Source organism: Mus musculus, chromosome 11, assembly GCF_000001635.26.
Source record: "Mus musculus strain C57BL/6J chromosome 11, GRCm38.p6 C57BL/6J".
NCBI lineage: Eukaryota > Metazoa > Chordata > Mammalia > Rodentia > Muridae > Mus > Mus musculus.
In genome coordinates, this window is record NC_000077.6 from 118,420,116 (window position 1) to 118,428,394 (window position 8,279).

Genomic DNA, 8,279 nt, shown 5'->3' on the forward strand with positions numbered 1-8,279 from the left:
CATTGCTCAGTTCTGCCCAGCTTAACCTTTATGAGAGATGGCAGAGTCGGTGTTCCAGGGGCGCGCGCGCGCGCGCGCGCACACACACACACACACATACACACACACACAGAGAGAGAGAGAGAGAGAGAGAGAGAGAGAGAGAGAGAGAGAGAGAGAGAGAACACGCATCTGTGTGGGTTTATATATTCACAGGTGCACTTGCGTTCCCCTAGAGGCCAGAGGACAACCTCGGTTTCTGGATGGCCTGGAACTGGCTGAGTAGGCTAGCCTGGCTGGCCACTGAGCCCCAGTGAGTCCCAGGAAGCTCTAGTACCCCTTGCACCAGGATTGCAACACCACACCCATCATTTTCGTAACATGATTTCTGGGCAGTGGATTCACCTCTGTGCTTGCAAGTCTATCACTTTGCCAGCTGAGTTTTCTTCTCAGCCCTGTCATATCTTTTAGACGGTGTGCAATTCTTTTGTAGCTATGGTAATATCTCTTTAAGAAGAAATCCATCCCTTCCGTATTGCTATTGTGCAATACTAACCTTATCCGAATGATGTTTCCATAGGCACACAGGTCTGTTTAGGAGATGTTGGGTTGCATTGATACTTTTGTTACCAGCTTCAACACTTCTTTCTCATCATCTCGTTGCAAGCTTCAGAAGTTGAATGACACAGTCCTGCAACTACCCAGCAACTGACCTTTAGGGACCTTGAATAGAATTACTCCTGTAGAGTCAGGAGACCAATGAGGTTTTTTACCATATACAGTCTTCTACCCAAGACCATAGGGAAGCTATTTAATTCCACCCTAAAACATTCTTTTGGAATACCTAAAATCTCACATTTCAACAATACTTCAGGGAATATCCTTGTGTTATTAAAGCACAACTATAAAATGTACCTAGGATAAATTCCTAGAAGAAAACCTACTGGCCCAAAGTACGTGTTCATGCAGGAGTGAGTACATGTCCTCCAGAGCAGCAGTCTGCAGTGGCTCCATGGCTAAGAAAAGCCAGAAGATCTGCATTCTTCTTTGCATTATGGGAGACGCTGTCATAGCTGCCACAGGATCGGAAAAGTACCTGAACTTCCTCACCCTCCATGGAGTAGCCTACACTCTAGTAACAAAATGCAGGCAGCGAGAGAATAGCACATCATATTCACAAAATCTCTGTTTAAGAAATGAGAACCTTCAAAATCCAGAGAATCCCGGGAAACACGTGGCTCAAGCTGTCTTCAAACTAGCTATACATCTGAGGATGACCCCAGAACTGATACTCCAACCTTCCGAGTGTCTGGGATTACAGGTGTGCACCATCACACCTGGTCTGTGTGGTGAATGGCTGGAGGATGGCGCCCAGGGCTTTGGCATGCTCAGCACACATTCTACCAGTTGAACTCCAGCTCTAGCCTGGGAACATTATTTTAATGCTTGGATTTGATGAAGAAGGAACTGCATATATAAACATGATTGGACAAAAGGAATGTGACCTAATGGGATTAGGATGAGTGGGAGGATCTAGTGGGAGGACCTAGTGGGAGGATCTAGTGGGAGGATTTAGTGGGGGACCTAGTGGGAGGATTTAGTGGGGGACCTAGTGGGAGGACCTAATGGGAGGATCTGATGGGAGGACCCACTGGGAGGACTTAGTGGCGGGGGGGGGGTAGGGGGCTGGTGAGAGGATCTAGTGGGAGGAACTGGCAGGAATGTTTGCTTGGTGTCTCCTTGGCCCTTTGCAGCAACATTGGCCAGGTGGGGAACAAGACTCCTTCTGGCTTGAAGTTCATGTGGGATATCACCAAACAAGATGGGTCAGAAGACTTTTCAAAAATATGTAAACTTCCTCTTTTAAGAAAGACTTCTGGGGGCTGGAGAGATGGCTCAGTGGTTAAGAGCACTGACTGTTCTTCCAGAGATCCTGAGTTCAATTCCTAGCAACCACATGGTGGCTCACAACCATCTGTAATGGGATCTAGTGCCTCCTTCTGGTGTGTTTGAAGATAGTTACAGTGTACTCATGTAAATAAAATAAATATATATATATTTTTAAAGAACAACTTCTTCCTTTGGTTTTGTGTCTGATTGTTTTGCCCTTATGCATATTCACCGTGTGCTTGACTGGTGCATGGAGGTCGAAGCGGGAGTAGGATCCCATGGAACTCGAACTACGGATGGCTGTGAGTCTCCATGTGGGCACTGGGAATCCAACCTGGGTCCTCTGCAGGTTTAGCAAGTGCTCGTAACTCCTGGGCTATCTCTTCAGTCCTACAGAAAAAAAAAGCCTTAAAAAAAAAAAGAATGTTTTATGCATTGCTTGACAATGTCATACATGTCTACAATGTATCTTGATCATATTCACTTCCAGCTCCCCCCTCCTCTTAGTGCTACCTGCTGGGAAGTCGACTGACCTTCCCAGATTGATCCTGTGGGTAACCATAACTGTCGTGCCCTATCGAGAAGACAGCAGCTTACAGCGGCACTCCTCCCATTCTCCACCTCCTCTTCCACAATTCCCTGAGCTTTGTGTGGAGTGCGGTTGAAACAGATCGCCCATCTAAGGCTGAGTACCTAACAGCCACTCACTCTCTGTACTTTGTAGGTCGGAGAACTTCTTCGATAGCCAGCTTCTGCACAGAGAGGTGGGAAAGCTTCTATGTTGTTTCTGGATTTCGTGGCAGGATTTCTGGGACAGGGGTTCTACTTTCTATGGGGAAAGAGGAGTAGAGACAGGAGAGCTGAAGAAGGTTGAGAGAGGTTTTGCTTCTAAGGGTCTCTCCGTCGCTCCTCATTCAGCCCGGAGGACTTCACACCATTCCTTGAGGTATCATGGTCTGTGCCCCAGCATCTCTGCCACATTCAGAACACCTTGGACTAGAGGTAGTGAGGACATGAAGAAAGGACAGACACAGACACACATACAGAAAAGCTCGTGTGCTGTGTGCACTCAGATGGAATGGAATCAATAACTACATCAAGCCAGGACCTCAAGTATGTTTGTTAGCTACAGCACAGGGACACGTTACCTAGTCTCTGTGGGAGGAGTCTGTAGGCCAGCCGTCTCTGCAGAAGGAAGCAGCGGCTGCTAGTTTCTGTATGCACTTGTCAAACACTTGCACTTGGACGTCAGGATGGGTCTGGGCCTTGGGGTCCCTGACAGCCATGCCCATGTCAACAGTACACCTCCACTCAGGCCTCCACTCAATCAGGGCTTCCTCTGCCCCTTACACACAGCCTTTCAGCACACTTTGTTCCTGTTGCTCTGTATAATGGTCGGTTGTCACTCTGGCCATCCCTTCTTTCAATCTCTCACAGCTCCTCCTAGTTAAGCGCTTAGGACTGTGCCTTCCACCAGGGGGCGATGTCACTTTATTTATCAGGTTAAGATAATTACATCAGGGTCGTTTCAAGCCTCTGTGTGAACTGACATGTTTTACCAAAACGGAGGGAGCTAGTAGAGACAGAGAAACTGAGGCACGGGGAGGTTAAATGGCTGAATGAACATCAAGAGGCGCGTGAACGGCCACGGCCCGAGTGTGCTGACCTTGCAGAGGGACAGTCCTTACTTACATTTCTTTCCTTCCAGCTGTGAGGTCCTGTACCAGCCCTTAAGCTGCCAATCCTGAGCTCCACCTGCCTAGGCCTCCCAGAAAACAGGCAGCGCCCGACAGGAGCCATGAGCTCGGGCCCGTGGCCAGGACTAGTCTGGATGCCAGGTTTCCTTTCCCGTTTCAGCAACTTCTGTGGATCTCTGAGCGGTTCCCCCATCCCCCTCTTGGCAGTGGAGCACCACCCATGGAAGCCTGCCTGCAGAATGGAATTCAAAAGTTTGCAAAGCCAGCCTTTGCCTGTGGGATAGCCGGGCAGACGAGCCCAGAATAGCCGGCTTGGCAGAATGTTAGGGCCCCAGTGGGAGAAGACATGGGGCTGCTAATGACATGCTGTGCTCACTGGGGACCCAGTGTCTCTCTACAGCAGCCCAGGTCTCACAGCCCTTTCCCCAAACCAGAGAACAGCAGCAGGAATGATGTCACCAGGGAGAAGGAAAGAATTGCCCAGCCGGGACTGGGGAGACGCCTCAGCAGGGTGCAAGAGCACCTGCTGGACAAGCTTGGGGATGGAGATCTCAAAGGTAATCGGGTGAGGAGTGACCAACACGCACACACGCGCACACACACACATGCACACACATGCACACACACACACACACACACACACACACACTCACACACACAGACCAAAAAACATCAAACAGATACACCACATACACACATATATACACAAAAGCAAATAAATATAGCACTACAATATGTCGGGGCAGAGCATGCCCCTGTGGTAGGCTGCAGGGAGGGATGCTCCACCGTCTCTCGTGCTCTTCTCCCAGGAGCTGCCCTGGTCTGAGGAGAGAGAGCCGGTTGGGAATATGGAGGAAGCCTTTGTTGCTTGGCCCAGACACCCTTGTGTAGGTGCAGTAGCTAGGGAATTTGGGGCAGACATAGCTTACTTTGGAACTTGACAGGGAGACCCTGGAGCGGCGCTTGGTCTTGACATCTGTCCCATGTTCTCAGGATGATGACCTCTGACCCAGGCTGTGCTGATCTAGGCTCTGCTGACCCAGGCTCCACTGACCCGGGCTCTGAGTCATCTTGGGCTTCATTTGTTATGTTTTGCTTCGCCATGACCCTTGCCTGAGCCCCAGAGGGACAGCTTGAGCTAAGTGGGAAACATTCAGGTTCTGGCCGCTTGGGGTGCTTGTGGCAGTGATGGAAGGAGACCGGGAGATCTGCAAAGCATTCTCCGCCTTGCTGAATTTCCTGTCTTTCTTACAGTTTCAAAGCAGAAATGAAATTGACGACAAAGGGTTTTAGGGCCTGACAGCTGTCCAGCTCAGTGACACATAAATTCTCTTACTCCTTAGCCTTTTCGACCTGGCCCTTGTGAGTCTCTTTGGCTGTTTGCCTGCTAGATCGGGTTGTGGTTGGTGAGGGATGACACCTCTCAGACACACTCCATTCCTAATCCCATCCTGTAGAATTCTCCATGCCTCCGAGCCTTCTGACTCAGGCACCATGGGTCGTGCCCAAGGCTCCCTTTGCTGTGTTTAGTATCAAGCTGCTCCTCTCCCAGTCTCTACCTCAAAGAAAATAAACATGTCCCAATTAAGTCTCTTGGGAGATGTGGGGGCTCGGCCTAAGAGTCTGGAAGCAGGAAGGTTATACTAGTACTTATTGATATCGTAACATGTCCTATGTACCTAAACCCTTTTATTAACCATGTGAGAAGCTTCGAGTCATGGTTGCTTATCCAAAATTCCCCAAACACACCAGGGATGGTGGTGCACATATCTAACCCCAGCAATTGGGAGGATGGGTCAGAAGGATTGGTATTAGCTGAGAGCCAGCCTGGGTTACTGGGTTACTGAGGCTCTGCCACAGAGGAAAAATCAGAAAGAAGAATGGGGAGATGGCACACACACACACACACACACACACACACACACACGGTAATTCTGTTTGTTTGATTACTTATTGAGACAGTGTCTAACTGTGTATCTCTGGCTGGTCTTGAATTTGCTAAATAAACCAGGTTGGCCTCAAACTCACAGGGTTCCATCTATCTCTGCCTCTTAAGGGCTGGAATTGAATGCATGTACCAGCATACCTGGTTAATACATGCAACTGCAAAAGGAAACCAGAAACTAAAAACAGAAGCGAGCTAACCAAACCCCACCCCAAATCTCCCAAATACAAAACAACCTGAAGTCTTGGTCTCCCCGAGTTTGACATAAACTTAATAGTACAATGTGACTTGAACTGTCCTGAAACCACATGACCTTCATGTATTGCCCTGAAGAATGGTCAGGGCTGCTCCAGGTCCCCTGCATTAGCCGCTTTCTGGGAAATCTCCATCTCACTCTGGTTCATCTGGCCCAGTTGATTCCAGATTAGAGACACCGAGTCCAGCTTGGCTTTGTCCATGAGGCACCAATCCTGTGAGTTTGGAAACCAGTTGGGTGGATGCAGAACTTCCTGTTGGAATGAGCCAGCTGCGGAGTTGACCATCATCTGGTGAATCTCTAAACCTTTCTTCTGCTTTTGACCCCCAGGTTGGCATCTCAGAATTACATTAGAGAGTGCTGCTTTCCCAACCTCCATCCTAAATCCATCTTGGGTGTGTGTGTCCCTCTCCTGAGTCACATGCCCAACTGTATGAATCCTGCTGTACTGCTCTGAGCCAGGTTTTCACTAAGCTGAGTCTTCTGGGTGGGACCATGATAAAAAGCAATGCTGCATTCTCTCCTCACAAGATTTCCAAGACTCTTTGTTGACCCTGCAGCAGCCCTGGACAGGGGGTGTGGGGTTAAGGGTCCCTCTTGCTTCTGCTGCCTGCTCTCCCTGGCATCTCTACTGTGAAAGATGTTGGGGACAGAGAGACAAGGGACAGGCTGGGTCCATGTGCTGGGTGGGAAGCGGCATGTCACTTACAGGAATGAGGGGAATCTTGTCTTTGCCTTTTCCTATATAGATAACCAAGGATGCAATTTGCTCAGTCTTAGATATTTGCCAAGCAACAGGAACTCTCCTCAGGGCTGCTAGGTTGGGGCTGGCCACATCTCTGGTGGAACACATCTATGTATTCTTGAAGGCGTCCTTAAGTGCTCCGCCGGGTACCAGAGGGCCAGCAATGTCTTTCCTTCTCATGAGTTGGCACTTGGATTTGGAATTTCTGGAGAAGCCTGTGGGAATTCACAGACTTCTGCCTGACGTCAAATCCTCCCTCTTCTCCTTCCATCCTGGGCCATTCTGGGATTTGACGTCTGCCTTTCTATGCCCAGCCTTGGGAGGAGATGATGGGGGCACTGGCTTGCACCCCTTCTCTTCCCCTTTCGATTCTGTTGGCCCTTCTTTATGCTGGCACAGCAAAGAGTAGAAAAGTGCAGCCTGTTTGTTTTGCCTGGGCTATCCCAAACCAGCATCTCCTGCCTAGAGAGAGGAGGGAGGAAAGGAGGGGTGGGAGGGGGAGGAAGGGTGGGGAGGGGAGGCAGAGAGGGGAAGGAAAGAGGGAGGGAGAAAAAGAGGAGAGAGGAAGGGGTAAAGGGAGAAAAATGGAGAGAGGGAGAGAAGGGGAAGGGAGAAGGGGGGGAGATGGGGGGAGAGAAAGAGGGAGGAGGGAGAAAGGGGGAGAGGGAGGAGAAAAGAAAGGGGAGAGGAAGAGGGGGAGAAGGGGGGAGAGAGGGGGAGAGGGAGGGGGAGGGAGAAGGCGCTCTCAGAGTCTGATGTCACCAGGGTAGTTTCATATCTCAGTTCAGATCCTCTCTCTTTTAGAGTTGTAATAAGATCCCAGAGCAAGCTTTCTGACTCAGTGTTTGGGGATGGAGGCTAGGAGGGACTGATCTGTAGAAGCCTGGGACATGATCCCCACAGGAGGAGACTCACGAGGGCATGTGTGTAAGATTAAGGAATGTCCAGAGCAGAGTGCTGGCCCAGCACCACACTCCAGGGCTTCACTGGAGGACCTGGACCCTCCAGATGCTGCCTGCCCACCTTTGCCTCATAGGGTTCTCTAGACTCTTAGCAACTGAGTGATCCCCTTCCAATACATACTTGCATGAACACACAACCTGCCATTTTGCTACAAAGGAATCATGGATACCAAATTTACCCTCGGTCCCTGGAGTACAAGTAGCCCTGATGGCAAGGGTCTCAGATGGGACCACTGCTGGGACTCACACACCTAAATCAATGCTCCTACCACCAATTGAGATTCTCTGCCTTTTTGCAGGTCTCTGTCCTGCATGGAATATCCTCGTCCTGGGCTCACAGCCACCTTCACATCTGGAAAGACCTCTAGATAAACAGAAGCGTCCACCTCCATCCCCTTCTAGCCTGTGCCAGCTCCCTGGGGCGTCCAGAAGTAGGGACAGCCAGTCAGCCAGCCAGCCAGCCGGGCACACACACAGTTAATTCTTGGCGGCTGCTGTTTGGATAGAAAGCACTAGGAGCGGTCTAGGCTCCTCCACAACTCACATCTGGCTGGGGTTGGCGCTTTGTATTGGTCCCTCTTTCTTCCTCTCTTCCTCTACTTCTGAGAGAAACCACGTTTCCGTTTCTGGCCAAAGAGACCTTGGAGGCAGCTGAGGAGATAAAGGTGTTGGGACTGCTGTGCCTTGCACCTCCCCCTTTCCTCCTCCTTAAGTGTTTCCCCCTGGGGGACTTTTTTCTCCCTCGGGCTCTCTCTCTCTCTCTCTCTCTCTCTCTCTCTCTCTCTCTCTCTCTCTCTCTCTCTCT

General features: G+C 50.2%; 1 long non-coding RNA gene across 1 annotated transcript; it reads right to left on the reverse strand.

Moving 5' to 3' along the window:
• Nucleotides 1-2,045: 2,045 nt before the first annotated feature.
• Nucleotides 2,046-8,246, reverse strand: Gm35598. The gene is made up of 3 exons (XR_880340.2): nucleotides 8,019-8,246; nucleotides 2,578-2,698; nucleotides 2,046-2,276 (listed from the first exon to the last, which is right to left on the reverse strand). It is a non-coding gene; the product is annotated as a predicted gene, 35598 (long non-coding RNA).
• Nucleotides 8,247-8,279: the final 33 nt, after the last annotated feature.